This window comes from Canis aureus, chromosome 17 (assembly GCF_053574225.1).
Source record: "Canis aureus isolate CA01 chromosome 17, VMU_Caureus_v.1.0, whole genome shotgun sequence".
In the NCBI taxonomy this organism is placed as follows: Eukaryota; Metazoa; Chordata; class Mammalia; order Carnivora; family Canidae; genus Canis; species Canis aureus.
The window spans coordinates 51,543,667-51,565,391 of record NC_135627.1 but is presented as its reverse complement, the minus strand read 5'-3'; the positions used below and the strand labels follow the sequence as shown (position 1 = coordinate 51,565,391).

At 42.6% G+C, this 21,725-nt stretch overlaps 1 long non-coding RNA gene across 2 annotated transcripts in view; it reads left to right on the top strand.

Moving 5' to 3' along the window:
* The first annotated feature begins 243 nt into the window (after nucleotides 1-243).
* Nucleotides 244-21,725, top strand: part of LOC144287975 (uncharacterized) — a 36,505-nt gene continuing 15,023 nt past the window's right edge. The window contains exons 1-2 of one of the 2 annotated variants that reach the window (XR_013355904.1): nucleotides 244-473; nucleotides 13,387-13,539. This is a non-coding gene — a long non-coding RNA (uncharacterized LOC144287975). Of the gene's footprint in view, nucleotides 474-12,487; nucleotides 12,902-13,386; nucleotides 13,540-21,725 lie in introns of those variants that run through there. The other variant, XR_013355905.1, reaches the window with a different exon arrangement.

Below are 21,725 nucleotides of genomic sequence, written 5' to 3'. Positions count from 1 at the left end.
TTACATGTAATAGAGTTCTACCTGCAAGAGCAATGAGTGAGGTGGGAGCTGTTCATTCCTCTAGTTGCTATTCGAGGCTTGTATCAGAGATAGCTAGGGCCTTGCAATTTTATTTCCATTCCGGCACAAAATGGGAAAATCTAACGTGAGAGCAGACTGGTGGTGACGGCAAGATCACAAAGAAATACTCCACTGGTTCCTTTCGTCGATTATTCCTTTTTTTTTTTTTTTTAAGATTTTATTTATTTATTCACAAGAGACACAGAGAGAGAGAGGCAGAGGGAGAAGCAGGCTCCATGCAGGGAGCCCAACGTGGGACTCAATCTCGGGACCCCAGGATCACGCCCTGGGCCAAAGCCCTCAGTTTACTGCTGAGCCACCCAGAAATCCCCTCTCATGGATTATTCTGAGAGCAGAGGAGCGCAGAAAGGGAACAGAACGGTGCCGTTTTTTTGGCTGACTCATCCTAAGAGGTAAAGGTCTTTCCCCCTTTCCTCTTCCAGAACAGCCTCGGCGGGGCTCCATGCGTTAGACAGATGCTCAGACCGAATTTTGTTGAAAATCCACTTTAAAGTTAAAATCACTGGTATTAATGCCTCTCATTGTTCTTGTAACTCTTGCTTTTGACCGCAGCAGTCTTGGGGAAAATTTGTGTAAAAAAAACACACACACACAAAACCACCCAAACAACCCCTTCTTAAAATTGTGGCAGGGCGGGGCCAGGGGTAGGGGAGGCAGGGAAGCTGGGAGAGCACGTGAGTACATATGGCATTTAAAAAGATCTGCACCTAAAAAAAAAAAAAAAAAAAAAAAAAAAGATCTGCACCTGCTTTTGTCAGACCAGCTAGCAGATTATTCAAAGAAAAGTCTTGTTCTTTCTGGAAATGCTCAGGACTGAGAGCCTCTGCAAAAGGGTTGATAGAAGCTCCCTGGGATCGATTGCATGAAGGCCGTGCCAACCATCACTTTGGAAATGCTAGCAGAGTGAGAACAGGTACTGTGCTTTAAAGAGTGGTTTGGAGATTTTGACACCCTGTAAGTTTTGTGAGAAATGGCAGAAGTAACTCACATCTGCTTTGCCCGCAAAAATGGTATTTCTATACTAAATTGCTTTATAACCACATTCCAGGTGCTACTTTGAGATGTAGGAGAAGAAGAGTATTCATCAGCCCATCTGAACAGCAGAAACATCAGCTGGGAGGTGACCAGTGAGGGGCCCTAAGTGCCTTCCTACAACCCGATCCCACTCTCCCGGCCTCCCCCAACCCAGGGCTCAGCATTCAGAGAATTAATTCACTGCTTGAGGCTTCCTGGTGACCTGCCTCTCACCCCTTGGCTGCCCTAGAGCCTGCATGCTTGACTCTGGCTCTTGCAGTCTAACTTCTTAGAGACAGTTACTGAAATTTAATGGGAAGCATGTGAAAAGAATGATGTATTTGGTCCAATTCGATAGCTATCCTAAAAAGCTGTGGCTGGCCATGATTCCTGAGGAACGGCATTTAGTTTCTCCCGGAGCACACAAACCTGAAGGGAACAAATAGCCAATTCTGCTATTTAGAACCATCTTGCTGTGCCTTTTGTTGAGTGCAATTGCATTATCTAATGAATAATCAATGTTCAACTGACACCTGAGAGCCCAAATACTAATCCCAAGCAGAAGTTACCGATTTGCTCTGTTTCTAATCTTTACCATTGAGCCTATTCTCCCCACATTGAACCCCTTTATTGGCTCTGACCTTTACCCCAGTTTTAGTGGACATCCAGAAGATCCATGGGCCCTGGGAATGCAGTTTAGGAGGGATGGGCCATATGCAAATAAGTGGACCCACCTGTGACTTTAATCCCTTATTACCTTAAGCTCTTCTATTTTTCCTTCCTTCACTCACTCACTCACTCACTCACTCACTCACTCAACAAATATTTCTTTGCAGTTATTCATAGCTTCTGGGCCTGAGTAATAATTTTGGTTATGTCCCTGCCTCCAGGAGTTTGCAGTAGTTGTCGGTCCTAGTTGTAGGTTTGGGCTTTCTCTCTCTGGGTCTCAGATATCAGAATGGATCATGACTCTGATTTCTCAGAGCCTGTAGATTCAGAGTCAAGGCCTGGCTCTCCTGGGCATGGGAGGTCTCTCCATGTGTTTAATGCGCTGTCCAGGGGTGGCAAAATCTAGTGGGTTGATTCTGCACTACAGAAGAGAATGCCTTTCATCTTTTCACCTCATAGAAGTCCAGTGTGGTGTGTCAGAGCACCCGGAGGGAAAGGACCATATTTTATTCATCTTTACTTTCTCAGCTTCTGGCAAAAAGCCGAGCATGTAGTAGGAGCTTTCAAAATGAATAGAGTATGAATGGATATATCTGCTCAAAGTGTCTATCTTACTGCAGGATCAATGGGGTTATATTCCCAGGTGAAGGGAAGCTTTATTGCTCTGGTGCATCATTCAGCTTCTGAAATGGAGAGAGGAAAGAGCAACGCATCAACTCCCCATGAATGTAGCCTGACTGAATGTGACTGGACATGCACCTAGCAGAGCTTATGTCCTCTGTTCACAGAAAGTCATGGATGAGGCATGAGTACTTGCTGCAGATGGATGTTGGCAGGAAGTGATGACACCTGGAAGCTAATCAAAAGTTTTGGGACCAAAATGGTCACCAGTGTGGAGTCCTTTCCACATATCTGTTTCTGGAACTGGGATTTCACTTATTCAACAAATAGCATGTGAAATTCTGGTCTGGTTATTGAGGATATCATGAGCAAAACAGACAAGAGTCCCTGGCTTTGTGGAGCATTTCATGGAGCATTCATGCGAGGGTGTGTGTGTGATCAGTAAACAAAAGAAATACTTAAAGAGTGTATAAGAACGTGACAAGTGGCAGGAAGTTGCATAAAGGAGGGAAGGAGATGGATTGCAGGGATGGGGATAATATTAGGTAGGGAGGCCAGGGATGTCTAATTAAAAAGGTGGCATTTGAGAAAAACATCTAAAGTTGGTGTGGGAGTGAGCCATGTGGGTTTCTGGGGGAAGAGTATTACAGACTGAGGGAGCAGGTGTTGTAGGAACCATTGGTGGGTTGTGCCTGAGGTGCTTAGGGAGCAAAGAGACCAGTGTGGCTGGATCAGGTAAGGTCTGTCAGGGAAGAGGATGAGCAAAGCATTGTCCATGTGTTTCCCTTTTCTCTACATTTGCTAAATTACTTCAGCTTGTTTGAAGGCTTTTGCAGGGCAGTCACTAGGAAATCTGAATCAAAATGTATCAGAAAAGAGGGGTGCCTGGGTGACTCAGTTGGTTGAGCATCAGAATCTTGGTTTTGGCTCAGGTCTTGACCTTGTGGTCATGGGATGGAGCCCTATGTTGGGCTCTGTGCTCAGGGCAGACTCTGCTTCTGATTCTCCTTCCCTCTCCCTCTTGCATACAGACACACAAAAATACACACACACATTCTCTGTCTCTCAAAAAAATAAAATTATTTTTCATTTTTTAACAAAATAAATTATTTTTAATTAAATAACAATTTAAAAATAATAATGATGATGAGGATGAGGATGGCACACTTAAATTCAGTGCCTTGGGGAGTTTAATAAAGGTGCTAATTACAAAGATGAGGGTAGAAGGTAGGGAGACCAAGAAGGGATGCTGCTATCTATGTCCAAGGGCAATACCAGGAGACAATGTCACTCTTAGGCTTGAAACAGCAGCAGGGGGAGCAGTCGCTGGCACCAGTGAGGATAGATCCATGGAGAGGTCTACCTAGAAGAGCCATGAACTTTGTTTGAGGTCAGTCCATGGTAACCCACACAAGAGACCCTCTTGTCTCTTCTTTAGGTGCTCCCCATGGGCTGACTTCACCTGGCAACTGCAGAGCAAGGGAGCTTGTTGAAGTAGTTCACATGGGTCAGACTTATGGGTTGCAGAGCTGTGTGGAGTAGGATGGGGAGTGGATCTGAGGCAGTGAATGGAACACATCTGACACAGATGCTGTGTTCTAGAGAGAAGAGGGGACACTGAGAAACCACCTGAGCAGGGTGGCCTGTTGCAGGTTGCTAGTCAGAAGCCAAGCAGCCTGAGGTGGTCTCTCTGAAACCCAGAGGGGACCACTCATTGTCAGCTGTCAGCCTGCTGCCCAGGGTGTGTTCCATTTTGAGCCACGTTCATCTGCATGGCCAGACTGTCCAGCGCTCCATGGGCCCATCTTCAATTCTTCAATGGACAACACTAACAGCTGTGGACGCACCTGCAAATGGGAGGGGGAGGACTCAGATCTCTTTTTAAAAATGAAATTAATTTCTAAAAACAAAATTATATATTTGAAGGTGTAGAATATGATGATTTGATATGCATACACCAGAGAAATGATTACTACAGTGAAGCTAATGAACATACCATCTCCTCATAGAGTTAGCATTTGTGTGTGTGTGTGTGTGGTGGGAGCACCTGAAACCACCTCCATAAGCAAATTTCCAGTATCAATACTGTATTAACAGTGGTCATCATGCTGTACGTTAGATGTCTGGGATTATGGAGAGGCATGCTGGTATGAAGGCAGAGGCTCATCCGTGGCTGAGGTGGGACTGGACTAAACCTGTTTAGCAGGACTGTGGTGGACCATGATGTTTCACTTGATACAATATAACTGGGAACTTTCTGGGTAGTACTGCGGAGCTTCAGAGCTGCAGCTCTGGAGGATTTAGAGTTCCCTACAACCATCAATGGCATTAGGAACTAGACAAATGTCTCCATTTCTGCGGATTTGTTTTCTTCAGTGACAGAACTGACTTTGAAATTGATGGTATGGATGATTGGGAGTGTTTGAAATTTCATGACTCTAGATGAGCCCCAGATCCTTAATATGGCCCTCTAGCCTCATGGAACCCAGCTCCTGCCTGCTTCACTGCATGCATCTTGTGGTCCTCTCCCCTTGTTCCCTACTCCCTAGCCACCTAGAGCCTCATTTCAGGGCCTCAAAGGGCCATGCTCCTTTCCACCTGTTGGCCCTCCTCTCAGATTCCCTGTACCTCCTCCTATAGCCACTTTGCTCCCTAATTTTGACTCAGCTCAAAGTCACTTCTTCACAGAAGCCTTCACTGACATTCTAGAAAAGGGTTGCATCATGGCTTCCATTCTCTTCTAGCATCTTGCCTGTCTAACATTTCTCACAACTCTAAATCATTAACCGAATGATTGGTCATTTAATGTCTGCCCCCATATGACTATAAGCTCTAATTTGCTGCTGCCCAGTGATCATGCATAGAAGGCATTCTGTAAATATTGGAGGGCATTATTGACCAAAAGCTAAAAATGAGTTAGGAGTGGGTGTATACACACCATGCAGAAAAGAAATCAGAAGAAACATAGATTAGAAAGGGTAGTTGCCTGCCCACTCCCCACCCCAGGCTTTCTTGGTGTGGGGAACAAGGAGCAGTCAGAGGCAGGGATAGGAGGGGGTGGAAGATAGGGAGCAGATACAGGCAGAGTTGACCAGTCAATTCCCTGGACACCTGAGGAGGGTGAAGAAAAGCTGTTGTTAGATGTCTCAACACTGATCTCATTCTCTCTAGCAAAAAAAAAAAAAAAAATTAATGATTTTTAAAAAATTTAAAAATCCAGCCAGGAAATATTAACAGAAGGAAGCTTTAAAATGTGAGAATAGCAACCCTCTTTTGCTCTACTGACTGGCTGATTTGCCAAGGTCTGAGCTTGAGGCCTGACATAGTAATAGGTTCAGGCCAACAGAAATGATTTTAATTGGTGTCCTGACATCTGGGGGAATTCAAGAGCTAGCAAAGTGGAGTGGGATACTGATAAAATAGTAATAAATAAGTAAATAAGTAAGTAAGTAAATAAAAAAAAATGTTTGTAGCTTTCTAGTCCACCAGAATAACAAACACAGGGTGTACCATTATTAGAATCCACCAGCCCCAAATTATAAATCAGTCAGGAACAGAGAATAAAATGGCAGGATTAAAATGGGGATCTTTAATTCACAATGGCAGATTTATATGTGTGGGGTGGGATGGTCTCTATAGAGGAAGTCACGTCTTAAACATGAGCCTGATATGCTCTGAGAAATGCCTGGTCCTGAAGGAGGATGGAGTTAAGGTTTATATAGAGCTCAGAGAATAAATTTGGGGACCCAGGAGAATGGCAAGACAGAGAAACTAGTGAAATAGGGAAAGAACCGAGGGAGAAAGGGAATGAGAATAGGTGCGTGAAGTTGATGGGGAGAAAAGGAAGCAGGTGGACAGAGGAGCAAATCTGATGCATTGGCCATGGATGGCCATGGCAATTCCTCCCTCCCTCCCTCCCTCCCTCCCTCCCTCCCTTCCTTCCCTCCAATTCTCCTTGCCTTTTGTTCCTACCATTACTTCTTTTTTTAAAAAAAATCTCTTTATTGGGGTATGATTGACATGTAAAAAGCGGCATATTTAATGTATACAACTTGATGTATTTATTTGGAGATAAGTTTACACCCATGAAACCATCACTACAGTCTATAATGATAATCATCTGTCACTGGCAAAGATTTCCTGGCACCCCCTTTGGTTTGCTGTTGTTTTGTTGTTTTCCTTTAGCAGTAAGAGCATGGGATATTAAGATTTTTTCCTTTAGCAAACTTTTCAGTACAATACAGTATTGTTGCCCTAGGGCCTCAGTTGTACAGTAAGTCTCCAGAATCTATTCATCTTGGGTGACTGAAACTTTGTGCCCTTTGATCCTCATGTCCTCATAGCCTCCTCCCTCTGGGCCCTGGAAACCACCATTCTTCTCTTTGCTTCTATGTGTTTGATAAGCACATTCTTTTATTTTTTGCTTCAAGTTTTGAGTGAATGTTTATTAATCATGATAACGGTCGGTATTCCCTTCAGGCTACACTTCATTTCTGAGAATCAAGATTCTCTGTGTCCCCTCTTACTGCTGCCTCTTGGGACTGCCGCATTCACTGCTTGTTCTCTGTTACAGGCCTGCTTTCCCAGGCCTGTGGTAGGAAACGCTGTGATTTGCAACAGTCGACACAATAATATAGAATAGATGAAAAGAGAACAAACTGTGTCATATGCATAGTTTTAACACATTAGAATAAAACATAATTCAAGCTTTAAATAATATCTAGTAGGATACATGATGATAGGGGCGCCTGGGTGGCTCATGTCATGTGATGTTTCAGGACTTCGGCTCAGGTCATGATCTCAGGGTACTGGGATCGAGCCCCACATTGGGCTCCCCTCTCAGCAGGTACTCTGCTTATCCCTCTTCCTGTCTGTCCCCTCCCTGACACTTATGTTCTCTCTCTTTCAAATAAATAAATAAAATCTTAAAAAAAAGAAAGAACACATGATAATATACAGTAGAATATTTTTTTAAAACTAGATTCTTACTTATTTCAGATGGTATGATGAAAGGAGTGTCTGGTAAATTGAAGGTTATAGTAAGTTAAAAGTTGGAATTAGGCTTGGACACCAGCCGAGCAAGCTGTCACCTGTAGGTGTGATTGAGGAGGTGGTGGTAGAGATTTCTAGTCCGAAATTCAAATTCCATAGCCTGTCATTTAATCATGAGATAGTCTTTTTGGGTCTCAAGTCTTCTTAGGAATCATTAGTAAAATCCAAACATCCTCAAGAGAGGTCACACCTTCAGTGTTTAGTAGGTGGCCCTCTTGTTACAGATGTTGGAATCAGCATTTTACTGTTTCCCATTTCCCACTCCTACACACTTCCCACTTTTTAGGCCTCATTTCCTGTTTCAAATCTGACGATTCGTGCTTTAATAATCTTTATATTTTAATTTAACAATCTTATTAAATTAAATAATCTTATAACAGTATTATCCCATTTGCCTCTCTCCCAACCTTTGTTCTATTTTGTCACCTCTTTTACTTGTACATAAACTATAAATCCCACCTTACAGCACTGCTATGCTTTCAATAATTTTCTGTTCAGGAAATTATGAGAAGAAAATAAAGGAGTGTTTCATGCTTACCCACGTATTTGCCAATTCTGGTGCTCTTCATTCTTTCTTGTAGACCCAAGCTTCTATCTGGTTCATTTCCTAGGCCTAGGGAAGATCGTCTGGCATTTCTGTTAGTGTAAGTCTGCTGTTACAAATTTTCTCAGTGTTCTTTTGTCTGAACATGTCTCTCTGCACTCTGTTTTGTTTTGTTTTAAAGATTTATTTATTTATTTTAGAAAGAGAGACAGTGAGAGTGTGAGCAGGGGACATGGAGCAGAGGGAGACAGAATGAGAGACTCTCAAGCAAACTTCCCATTGAGTGAAGAGCTTGATGCAGAGCTTGATCCCACAACCCTGAGATTATGATCTGAGCCAAAACCAAGAGTTGGAAGCTTAACTGACTGAGTCACCCAGGTGCCTTTGTACTGGTTTTTGAGGGATAGTCTTGCTGGGTACAAAATTTGGAGTTGATAGGTTTTTTTGGTTGCAATATTTTAGAGATGAGATTGCATTGTCTTCTGGTCTCCATTCTTCTTTTTCTTCCTCTCCTCTTCCTTATTCTTTTTCTCTAATAATAATGCAGCCATAATTTTGTATTGTTACCCTGTTTATAAGGTCTTTGATTCTCTGGATGTTTTCAAAATTTTCTCTTCACCATTGGTTTTCAGTAGTTTGATTATGAAGTACTTAGGTGGGACATTATTTGTATTTATCCTGCTTGTGGTTCACTCAGATTCTTGGTTCTATAAGCTGAAATTCTACATCAAATGTATGAAATTCTCAACTATTCGTTCTGAGGAGTCCAGCTTCTGGTTAAAAACCTATGTGGGATTTTTCAGGCCTGGCCATAAGTAATTGCAAAGGTTTCCTTGGCAGATATCACTGTGGGAAGCTGCCCTCTTCACACCAAGCTTGGTGCACAGTTAGTGCATTGCAGTGTCTGGAGGGAATTGCAGTCAAGGACTTGGGTGGGTCAGGCTCTTCCCATGTTTGCATTCTGAGCCTCAGAACCTTTATTCCTAGATCTCTTTATCTGAGACCTTGGCAGAGGTCTCTTTTAGGTGCCTCTGCTGAGGTCTCCTTATAGAAGGAAAGAGGGAGAAAATCTGAAGACACTCCCCATCACCACCCCCCACCAACTCAGTGCCTACTACTTTTCCACTTATAATCCTCTCCTCCATCTGACCCTATGGTCCATGAAACTGCTGGAGTCTTTTGTTAGGGGCTCTCTCAACAGTGAGACAATCCCCATGCCTGCTCTGATTCATCTGACCCATGACTGGTGTGCCATTTCATGAGGAAATAAAACGAAGGAGAGTCAGTGTTGTCTCCAGTTTTAGCCTTTTGCTTTTATCATCAAAATAAGTAATTAAAGGCTTAACTCTTTCATTTTTGCCTTGTTGCTTTAATCTGCTACTTGGATACTTGATAGCTCCCAGCTCCTGACATTTCCTCAAATAATTTTGCTGTCCCATTATCACCTTCTTCTCCTTAAGAAACTCTAGTTATACATGTTAGACTACTTAATAGTGCTCTTACATCTTTGAGGCATGGTTCATTTGTATTCCATCATTTTTTACTCTCTTTTTTCAGATTGTGTGATTTCTATTGATTTATCAAGTCCATCAAGTTTTCTCTTACCACGTTCAATTCCCTCAAAGACTGTGCAGTGAATTTTTCATTTCAGCTATTGTACTTTTCATTTTTAAATGGTTTTCATTTTTAAATGGTTTTCATTTCCTCTGATGAAATTATATATCTTTTCATTAATTAAAATCATGTTTTCTTTTCTTTTTTAAATCTAATTTTTTCTTTTGGTTTTAGAAGTAGAATTTAGTGATTTGCCACTTACATACAACACTCAGTGCTTAATACAACAAGTGCCAAAAAAAAATACAAGTGCCCTCTTTAATACCCATCACCTATTTGACTCATCCTCCACCCACCTCCTCTCCATAAACCCTCAGTTTGTTCTCTATAGTTGAGTCTATTATGGTTTGCCTCCCTCTCTTTCTTTTTTTCCCCTTCCTCTATGTTCACCTGTTTTGTTTCTTAAATTCCACATATGAGTAAAATCATGGTATTTTCCTTTTCTTTCTTTTAAAAATATTTTATTTTATTTGACAGAGAAAGAGAGAGAAAGAGAGAGAGCACAAGCAGGGGGAGTGGCAGGCAGAGGGAGTGGGATGTGGGGCTTGATTCCAAACCCTGGGATCAAGACTGAACTGAAGGCAGACACCTAACTGATTGAGCCACCCAGGCATCCCAGTATTTGCCTTTTCTGACTGACCTATTTTGCTTGGCATAATACACTCTAGCTCCATCCACATTGTTGCAAATGGCAAGGTTTCATTCTTTTTGATGGCTGAGTAGTATTCCATTGCATATATACCATGTTTTCTTTTTGTATGTTTTTTTTATTGGAGTTCGATATGCCAACATATAATATAACACCCAGTGCTCATCCTGTCTAGTGCCCCCTTCAGTGCCAGTCACCCAGTCACCCCATTCCCCCAGCCCACCTCCCCTTTCACTGCTCCTTGTTCATTTCCCAGAGTTAGGAGTCTCTCATGTTCTGTCTCCCTCTCTGATATTTCCCATTCATTTTCTCTCCCTTCCCCTCCAATTCCTTTCACCATCTTTTATATTCCCCGAATGAATGAAACCATATAATATTTGTCCTTCTCCGATTGATTTACTTCACCAAGCATAATACCCTCCAGTTCCATCCACGTCGAAGCAAATGGTGGGTATTCGTCATTTCTAATGGCTGAGTAATATTCCATTGCATATATATACCACCATGTTTTCTTTTAAAAATCTGGCATATCATCCTTTAATTCCTTAACTATATTTATGATAGCTTTGTTGTCGCATAAATTGCATATATGGAACACCCCTGGGTTTGTTTCTACCACCTGCCCCCCTTTTTTTTGGAGTATGCATTACATTTTAATTGTGTGTATGTGTGTGAGCATGTCTAGTAATTTTGATTGTATACTGGATGTTGTGGAAGAATCAGCGTGGAGATTGAATTTTGTGATATTTCTATGTCACTTGTTGTTTTCATTGGTAGTGGGATTAATGGTAGATCACCTTGTGTAAGCCTTGGTTTTATGTTTTCTTAGGGAGTATCTGAAAATTCCAATGTTTTTTTCAAAGCATAACTTTAATTTGTGCGACTCAATCTCTAACATTTCCTTCCGGCAATCTTATCAAGGCTTGGTTTTAGACTTGGGAAGGGCAGGTCTATTGTAAACTCTACTGTGGGGCATGATTCTTACTCCTGAGGAGTAGTATTTCTGGTGTCTCAGCTGGGTGCCTGGGAAACAGGTGTTATCAAGTTCTCTCCATTCTTGCTGACAACATCCCCCAACATTGCTTAACCTCAAGTATTTCTGTTCTGATCTCAACCCCAGAATAGACAGATTCTGGTACACTTTGTCTAAACTCTCCCTATACATGTATAGTTCAGTCCTTGGCTAAGCACTTGCAGAGATCCCCACGTCAGATTCTTCCCTCTGCATAGAGCTTCAACGTTTGTGTTCCACCTCACAGAATCCACTCTAGTTGCCCCACACTCTGAGCTCTGCCTACTGAGCTTCCCAGGACTTCCGTGCTCAGCTTGGTCTCCAACTTACTGTCACCCAGCTGGGAAATGGCTACCTGGGTAAGAGCTGGAGGCTCAACTTGTGAATTTTCCTTCTGCTTCATGATTTGGTATGTGATTTGTGAAAACAGTTCCATCATACGTTGGCTTTTAAGTTGTTTTGGTAGGAAGACTAGTGTAGTATTAGTTATAGGAGACAGCAATACCCACTGTGGGTTCTTGAACAAGGGATAATAAGAGGGTGTTGATGGGCAGTGATAAAGGTGGCTTGTAGAGGGGAGAATTTAAGAGTCAAAGCACTGAATAGGAGGCATCTTTAAACTGAGAACTAAGGTCAGGATGTGATTTGAGGAAATAAAACAAAGAAAAGGGAAATACCATGCTGGAGAAAGAACTACTGTTGAGTTAGTGATAAGTTGGTTATGAGGAATGAAGACGAGGGTTTAAAATGGTGCCAGAAATGCTTTAAAAAGGAGTTCTTATCTCTGGATGTAAATACTGAAATATTTATGGATGAAATGATATCACGTCTGGGATTGATTCAAAATAATCAAACACAGGGATGAAGATGGGGAAAGGGTGGGGGTAGAGGTGAGATGAGAGTGACCATAGATGACAATTGTTGAAGTTGGGTTATGAGTCCATGGGAGTGTCTTATGTGCATTTTTTCTACTTTTGTATCTATTTGACATCTTCAAATTAAAAATAAACAAAACAAAACAAAACAAAACAGAGTGGGTTATAAAGCTGGGAGGTGGAGTGTCCCAGGGTGAAGATGGGGAGACTGCCCATTTTTGAGGTAGGGGAAATGGGGATGAGGCAGTGGCAGTTTGTTAATGTCTAAAACAGGCTCTTATGCAAAAATGATTTTAAAAATGATTTGTTCCAGCTAACTCATTCTGTTCCTTTGGAAGTGTCATCAAGTGCAAGGTATATTTGATTAACTGCTTGAAGATGTGGGTTATATGGCACATGCTGAGCAGAGGCTGTGGCATATAGGCCACTCACTTATCCAACTCTGGATTCAATGCTGGCAGCTCATGTTAGCTCATAAAGCTCTGTGTGGTTCGGGCCTAGACTATAATGGACAGGTATGGTCAGACTCTGGCACACATCTCCCTGAGTGGTTTCTGGAATAATTTCTGGAGGCATTTTTCTGTACTCCCCCTTTCCCTGCACCGCCTCCCTGGCCAGCTGTACATGCCTGGAGCCTCCCTGAATCTTGCTTGCTCTCACCTGCTTCCTTCCAACTAACTGTGGCCTCTGTAATTGAGCTCAAGAGAGGGGACTGTTCCCATAGCCTTAGGAGTTTCGGGAGAAGTAGAGAGACTTTTCTACAAGTTAAGGTAAAAGAAAAAAGGAAAAACAAACCCACTCATTTTCTTTTCCTACTTTCCACTTCCTTTTCTCACTCATTCAACAAATCCTTTTAGGTGCTATCGTGTGCCAAGTTTTATGGTAAGGAGTGGTTGGAATTCAAAGGTGATCAAGACCCGGGTCCTTCCTTAAGGATCCGCAGCCTGGCAGTGAATGAAAGAAAGACATGCACACAGAGTGATAGAGTCACAAGTGCCATGTGAGATGTCTGTCTGGGCACACAAAGGACACAAGGCAACAGGGGACAGACATCACTCTTTTCCTCTCTCCTGGGGTCTGGGTTTTAATACTGTCCTTGTGCCCTATCCATAACCTGGATTTTCTTTGAATCTCCATTTTTTTCATTTTAAGACAAGGCTATGTATTTTTTAAGTGCCAAAAAAAAAAAAAAGTCTAGAAGGATATTAGCTAACCATACTGGTTGATGATAATGGTCATCTTTCCTTCTTTCTAGGTACATCAGTGAGAACGATGGGCCCAACTTTTTCCAGGTGACAGTCAAGTGATCATTCTCACCAGCACAGTCGACCTTATGAACATAAGCTGGGGGCTGCAACCACTTCCAGGGAAGATCTGCAAGTAAGGGGAAACTTCTTTTGCCATGGAGGTAATAAATCTTCTGCTTATTGACTTTTAAAAGTGTGGAGGCAAATGTCCCATTTGTCTGTTTAATACCAACCACCACCTTAACATTTGTTTTGCTGTACAGTTTACAAAGTACTTTAGAAAGTCACAAATCACTGGTGTCTCAAAATAACCCTTTGACTTGAGAGAGGAGATTTCATTTTGACCCTCATTTACAGATGTGGAAAATACAGCCCAGAGATGTTAAATGCGTGGCTCAAGATTCATAGCTAGTGGGGGCAGAGCCCACGAATCACTTCTCATCTTCTCTTTCCGAGTCTTGGAGATCACCCACTCCTCCCTGTTAAGAGTCTAGAGCGTCCAGGGCTCCCCTTTGGCATCTTTAGGAGAAGATTGCAAATTATTTTTTAAAATGTCTAAGATATTAGTTGTATTTGGACCTGTGGTGGGCGTCTGGAACCCCCCAGGCCCTACTGCAGTCACAATCAATCAAACAAACAAATAAGCATCTCCATTGTTTTGTGGATTATTTCCCCATGAGGCAGATGTTTACTTTTCACAAATGAAAGCTCATTGTTGTCAGGAACATTTAAGAGGCTTAACCTGTCTCCTCTGGCATATGGCACTGGCTTTTCATGATAAAACTGGCTGTGTGCAGCGGCAGACGAAATTGCAAGCCTCCCTCTGAAACTTCATCAGTTGCTGTTGCGGGCGTCACTGCTTTCCTATGCAGGGACTCGTCTGGGCCTCTTCCACTGTGAAAGGGGCTGTTGGGGGCGGGGGGAGAGGGGGAAGAAAGGCTGTTTCCTTTGGTAGAAAATACTCATATTTTAATGGGTATGATGTCATGAATTATTAAACTAGCTTAACTTTAAAGCCGAGCCGAAAGAACACATAGTGAAGAATGACCTTGAGACTCTTGAAAAATGGGAGTGTTGACTGTGCCCGCAGACTCAAAGATGGATTTCTACTTTAGTTGATATTTATGCAACTGTGAAACTTGGTCCCTTGTTCCCAGAGAAATCCTTTGTGCAGCCGTGTGGAGAAAGTTATTACATTTTAGTGCAGAAGAGCTGTAAAGTTTCTTTCCTCATGTCTTACGAAAACAGGAGTGCTAGCGATCTTTGTGCTGAGGGATGGCCCTGAGGAATGAGATGCAGAGACAAAAGGTAGCAGACAGGCATTGTTCTAAAAAAAAAAAAAAAAAAAAAAAAAAAGAAGAAGAAGAAGAAGAAAAGAGCCTAACATTAGGTTCTTCTGAGGGGTTTGTGCATAACCTGGGTCCTGCTTGCTTGCAGTGTTCTGTTATTTTTCTGATTCAAGGTGAATCAAAGGAAAATAAGGTCCAGAAGGATGAAGAAGATTTGCTGGCCAGGGTAGTCTGACCACGTGATAGACATTGCAGCACCTCCCACTGGAACACGGGGGGGGGGGGGGGGGGGGGGCGGGGGGGAGAGGCCCCTGGAGAGCTCTGAGAGTGTGTGATGCGGGGGAGGATATTCCAAAGCTTTGGGTTCAGCTACCTCAGGCTCATTCTCTGGCTGCAGAGACACCAAGAACAGGGCGAATGTCCTCGGTTCCCTTCAGTGGGCGCGGGGAACCCGCCTCTTCACCCATAGTGACATGTGACTCAGACTTCCTCTTCATTTGTTGTGACACAGGTTCAAGGAGCAGTGTCTGGAGACAGGAGATGAGGGTGAGCGGGGAGGGTAGAGGAACCTGTAGTCACTGATATTCTTTAAACACTTGCCTCGGTCTTATTACAATTCGTCATGTAGGGGGACAACATTATCCCCATTTTACAGGGCAAGAAACTGAGGCTCGGGGTGTAAGATTCTTGATGTCACGTGGCTGCTGACAGTTTTGAATCTAGATCTGTCCGACATCCGAGTTTTATGTGAATTTGCCATTCTTGCTATGACATTCTGATTTGAGCCAGTTTTTACTATCTTCTTGGTTGTTTGTTCAAACTCTTGGCCGTTACATGCTGATGTCTTCCAGGAGTTCCTCGAGACCCACTCTTCCTCCTTCTGCATATTCCCTGCAACCTGGCCGATGGACCTATCTTGGCTCCTTCTGCGGTGGCCTTGTTCTTTGGCTCACAGTGGCTTTGGCCAAGGCGAGACACAGACAAGGTGCTGGACAACAGGTGGATGAACAATGAGATTGAGGCATTGATTTCCTCATTTTTCTCTCTGTTGAGCTCTCTCCTGAAGGCCAACGCTACTGCCTCAGGGGCCCTCTCCATGGAGCTCCCCTTCATGGGTTTGACTAACTGCCCCCTCCCTTGCCGGTTCAAGCTTAGGGGGGTGGTGATAACCCCTGCACTATCCTCTGTGCTTTCTTCAACACCACCCACGCTTTTGTCAATTAACCCTAGACCGAGGTTAGGACAGGTGGATTGCTCAACCTGAGTGTGTCATTTGCTACCTTCTGGCACCTTTACCGATATAGTGAAGCATCCCTTCAGTGATGTCAGAGTTAATGTTTTGGTTACATCTATTAGTGACTCTTTTCACCAAGAGGGAGATGATTTGGGGCTTCTCTTTTTAATGCCTAGGGATTTCCTATTTATAACTTCCAAAAAGGCTATTTTTTCATTCCTTACCTTCTTTTTGCCTTTCTACTTGCCTCTCGAATTTCCTCTTTTCCCCTCAAATTGAGTCTGCATGACCAGGGAAAGCCAGTCTCCATGATTATTTTCCAAGATTGAGTTTCTTGGGTCTCCAAAGTCTCTACTCTATTCTTCTATTAGCATTTCTTTGCAAAACAGGCTGTTGGATTGTCTTGAGAAAACGATGTGCATTTACTTGCCTTCTAGAGAAAATTGTTATTTCTCCAGAAAGGAAGGGCAATAATGGAAGTCTGTTCAGTAAGTAACAGTAAGGAGAATAAAGGGGGGAAAAGGCCGGAGATTCAGAATCAAGGTCAGTTTCCCCTGTCGTTGAATTGCAGCAAGCATTTAGTGGTAATAAAATCTTTTTCCTGTATAATACATTTTATATTAAAACTGCAGCCATTTAAATGAGGGATTTTATGTCTGCACAGTCTTTATTGAGCATGAAGGCTTACAAAAATGCTTTTGGTTTTTTTTTTCTCTTAAACCATTTTCAAGATTTGAAAAGCCATTCTCTGCCTCCCGGGCTTCTAGGAGTAAAGACGCAGAGGCGGGGAGTGGCCACAGTGGCTCACACAGCTCCTTGCTTGTGCTATTTAACCTTGGACCCCTGTTATTCTGGGCCTCTGTGTCTCCTGAATAAATAGTAAATCTTTCCTGATGGCGTGGCAGCTTTATGATGTGGATTCATGCGTTTTTTCAGAGGAGCACGAGAGAGCCTTTAATGCATTTTCCCTCCTTTTACTAGTGATTTAGCCAGAGCCTGTGCCTGGTCAGCCCATCTCTGGTAAAGGGCAGGCCCTGGCGCTACAGTGGTCAGCATTCAGATGATCAGTCTTCTAGCTCCAGGACAGGAAGGATTGACTCTGGTGTTATTTCATAGATTGACTTGAAATGGATTAATGCTTCTCTTGAAGGTTTATTGACTCGTGTTTTTCCAAGGTCTTCGTCCTAATTTAATACTGAAAAATTTGTGATCTACCCCTGATCCTAAGATAGTAAGACAACGAGACCTCAATAGGTCTTCCTAACATAGGATCACACAGGGTGCAAGTTTGCTAGCCTGGTTTTATGGCTCTTCATTTGGGACAGATTGGAAGTAGTCTCAGAAGGTTCAAGGACATGTTGACCTTAGATATACCACAAAGAAGGAGTCAACTCACAGAGCAATTCCATTGTTTTCATAGCCATTGCTGTTATTCATGGGATGAACCATTGGATCGGACTCTTCTTGGCCACAAGCATGGTGTAGAGGAAACAAAAACACTACGCATGTAGCTTCTGAGTACTTGAAATATGCATTTGTGTAGGAAATTATCTGCCAAGGGAAGTAGACTGTTGTTGGTGCGGATCTGACCTATAGCAGGAGATGTCTCATAATCTATAAATATCTGCTCTTTGAGTTAGAATGAATTACCTGAAGACGGCAGGCTCCACTTTTACATCTCAGATTGCCAGAACTGCATTTCCCATTGGACAGTTAACAGCACCTTTTAAAATCTGAATTTCCCTAGTACATTGACCTGACCTGACTTCTTAGCCGCAGCTTTCACTATGCTTTAAAAATAGCCTTGATGCCAGCATAGCGGAGGAGACCATTTACTTAAACAACTATTTTGTGTTGCCTATAATGTCATGTAGATCTAAGTCTTTTCTGTATCTTTCCACCACAATGGCAGCATATGGCCTATTGTTACAATCAGATATTCTTGTGAGAAGTTAGAGGCCACGGGTGAAAGGAGAGGATATTATTGTTGAGTCTAAAGCTGTTGTTTTGAGCCTTGAACCAAAGTTTCCTGCAGTTTTATTTTTAGAAAACTCAAACCTTTCAGGAAGGGTTGGCCAATATGCTCTGATTTTTATTTTTGATAGTGTTGACTAATGTTTACTTTGGGCTCCTGCAAATTGGTTAGGAGGGCTTCGCGTGGAGGAGAAAATATGGACAAATACCGTTAGTTTACTTAGCGCTGAAGGCACTGGCTGGTAAAGAAAGAAAATGACACAGTTCTTTAAGCCTAAAAAATTGTAATCTATTTTTGCTCCTGAAGTATATATTCCTGAAAGAGAGCAAAAGTAATGGGAGCAAGAGGGCTGACATTGGCTCAGAAACCCAAACTGCTAGGTCAAGGAGAGAATTGCCTCATTAGAAGAAGACTTTTTGGGTACCTGGGTGGCTCAGTGGTTGAGCATCTGCCTTTGGCTCAGGTCATGATCCCGGAGTCCTGGGATCGAGTTCCACATCGAGCTCCTAGCATGGAGCCTGCTTCTCCCTCTGCCTATGTCTCTGCCTCTCTCTCTGTGTCTCTCATGAATATATAAATAAAATCTTTTAAAAAAAGGAAGACATTTTATTAAAATAATGAATGCTTATTATATGGGACAGAATAAAGAATATGATTCCACTGAGTAGACGTGCGGGCACACGTACCCTCGCTTGCATGAACACACGGACAGAGAGGAAAGAGGGAATGATAAAGCAGAAGCATGTCGGTGTGCTTTATAATTCTGGATTTGTTTTTCAAGTTTGGAATTAATTAGATACCATGTTGAATTCCAAATGCGATAATTAGGCAAATTAATGCTGCAGTGAAGTTATTAATGAGGCAAAATATGCTAATATGCTTTTGATAAAGAGCTCTTCTTCTGCCTACCAAGAAATTGGCAAACATCTTTCATTTGGGGCCAGACAGCTTATCTCAAGTGATTTACTAAAAAGGTTCTCGGCCGTATGCTGTGAACAAATGTTGTAAATAGGGGTTAATGTCTAAATTTTTGATACGTATATGCCTCGATGTGGCACGGCAAGTCCCGTGACATTCAGCCTGGTGTTTGGGTGGTAGGGTGCCCAGAAAGGCCAAGGGTTCTTCAGTGCCCTTCAAGGCCTCTCTCAGTAGCAAACACTACCACTTGCTGGTGTGGCTCCTATTAACACCATCGCTGATGCTCAACTCGCGGTGAGCAGTGGCTGCTAACCTGCCAACCTGCTGGTTTCTTTTCGGCAGACTTGGTGTCTCCTTTGGTTTTTAGATGTTCAAAACTGCTGGCCAAGAATCATTAGGGAACCCATTTAGTGGTTTGAAAGTGACACAGCAGAATTTCTCTTTCCGATCTTAACTCCGCTGTTCAGAACTCATTGTGCATCAGGAGCCCTCCTGGGACCGAGGCGAGACACCATCTACCCAGGGGGAGCTGGCCATTAAAAACAAAATTTATGGAAATGTGAAAAGAACTTTCCCATGAGCGTATCATTATTTTAATCCTTTTAATCATACACTCCACGAGGGCACAGCCTGTCTAATTTTGATTAATTTAGATATAATATTTGCTAAATGAGTTTTACTCTGCACCCCAGGTAGGACCGTTTTGACTGTTGTAAATCGGAGGCCAGAAGGTCCTAAGGTGTGTTTGAGTGGGGCAGCCCAGTGGTCAGTCCTTGGCTTAGTGAGGGCTGTTGAGGGGTGTCCTACGGAAGGAAAGAGACCCATTATTAACTATAAAGTGTTCACAGACTGGTTGGATCAGTTAGGAATGCGTTAGATCACAAGTTCCAGAAAGCCTTACTGGTAGCTTTATTAGCAAATGAGTTTATTTTTCTCCCATGAAAAGCAGACCAGGGTTGGTAGTCCACAGCTGAAATTTATCTCAAGCACATCGTCAAAGTTCTTTCCATCGTATCATTTCTGTGATCACAAGATGGCTGCTGCACCGCTAAGCATACCATTTGGGTTTCAGGCAGGAAGAAGAGGGAAGAATGAGCCAGTCTGTTCCTTTTGGGAAGGTTTCCCAGAAGCCCAAGCCAACAGCCTCCATTTATATCTCATTGGTCAGAGTTGTGTCACATGTTAAACCCTAACTGGAAAGTCTACAGATAAGGTTGGGTCAGCTAGCTCACAGCCTTTGCTACAATTCTTCTCTTGGGTACCATGATCCTGGGAGTGAGGTTGTATCCTCATTTGACTGCAAAATTTGATGGACAAATCGGATATGAAAGGGAAGTTTGGGTAAGGAAGCCATTTTACTCTTCCCCAGGCTGAAGGCAGTGTACTGTGGGAATACACCTACAGACTTTAGGTTGAGCTACGGGACCAAACAGATGACTTTCACCTCTCTGACCCTTCGTCCCTATGTTTGTGAATTGGAGAATACTCTGGAGTTATTGTTAGGAAGGAATTGGGATAGCACGTATAAAGTGTTTAGCATATTCAGCTTGTTAATAAATGGTGGTTGTTGAGATGGCGAATTTATTCCAGGTTGTCTTCATAATAAGCCATCACATAACAGACGTGGAACCGGGGAGGATGGTTCTACATAATCCTTTACCTTTTAAGAGAGTGGGTTCTGGTAGGTGGAGGGGCCTTTCGGCTGAATGGATTTATAAATTTGAATCGATAAAGACTGATGGAAGGGGTGGGGGTGAATGGGTGACGGGCACTGAGGGGGGCACTTGACAGGATGAGCACTGGGTGTTATTCTGTATGTTGGTAAATTGAACACCAATAAAAAATAAATTTATTATTTAAAAAAATAATAAAAAAATAAAGGGTTAAAAAATGAAATAGGAAAAAAAAGACTGTATATGAAAAAAAAAAGACTGTATATGGAAGGTGGAGAGACAATGCAATGTGGGAAGGGAAAGAGCAGGGATGAGGAGGCAGGTAGGCAGAGAGGCAGAAAGCCTGAATGTGAGAGGGGGTGGTGGTGGTGGTGGGAGAAAGGAGACCGGGCTGCTCTAAGATGGAGAGGAAGGCCTGAGAAGGGATGTCTCGTGGACATTTTTGGCATGAAGCTGTGCACTATGTGATGTAAAGCCTTCTTCTGATTCACATGCAGAACCTTCCGGAAAACATGCCTGACTAGTGCTTTGGAATGAGTCTTTTGGTGAATGTGAAGAAAAACTAAGTCTCGCCTTAAGGTTGGTGTGAAGTTACAGCTGACATAGAGTTTCCAGAAGGTTTGTTTCACGCAGGTTCCACCACTAAGTGTCAGGCTCAAAGGTGACAGACACACAAAACATATGTGGAGAGGACTCATGTGAATTCAGTGTTAGGTTGTCTGAGAAGCAGAAAATGGCAACTTAAGCTGTGGGTGAAATTTTATTTCCATGCCACTCGTGAGAGTATGCCCTGAAGGACAATGGGAAGTCTCAGCTCCGTGCTTTCCTACCTAAGTCTTAGTTCTTTTGTGTGATTGAATTATAATATAACATGCTTGTGCTTTTAGCAGTAGAAAATAAAAAAAAACCTTATTTGTAATTTTTTTTGGCATACTATACTTCTAAACAAAAGCCAGTACTATATTTGGTGCTTGATTGGAAAATACAAACCAGCAATCTGTTTCCAACCTGGAAGAAAAGCTGGCTCCTTTGAATGTATTGAATAGTGGCACAATACTATATTTTCTGGATAAATCAAGACATTTTTCAAGAGTAGTTGTGAATATACTTGGTTTTCACTTCACAGGCCAACTTTCAAACTTAACCCTTGAGTAAAATGTGACTCCACCAATTATTAACTGACAAGCAATATGCATAATAATATCTAGGGGGGTTCATATCATAGGCCACAAACTCACCTCTTTAAGAAATGTGGCTT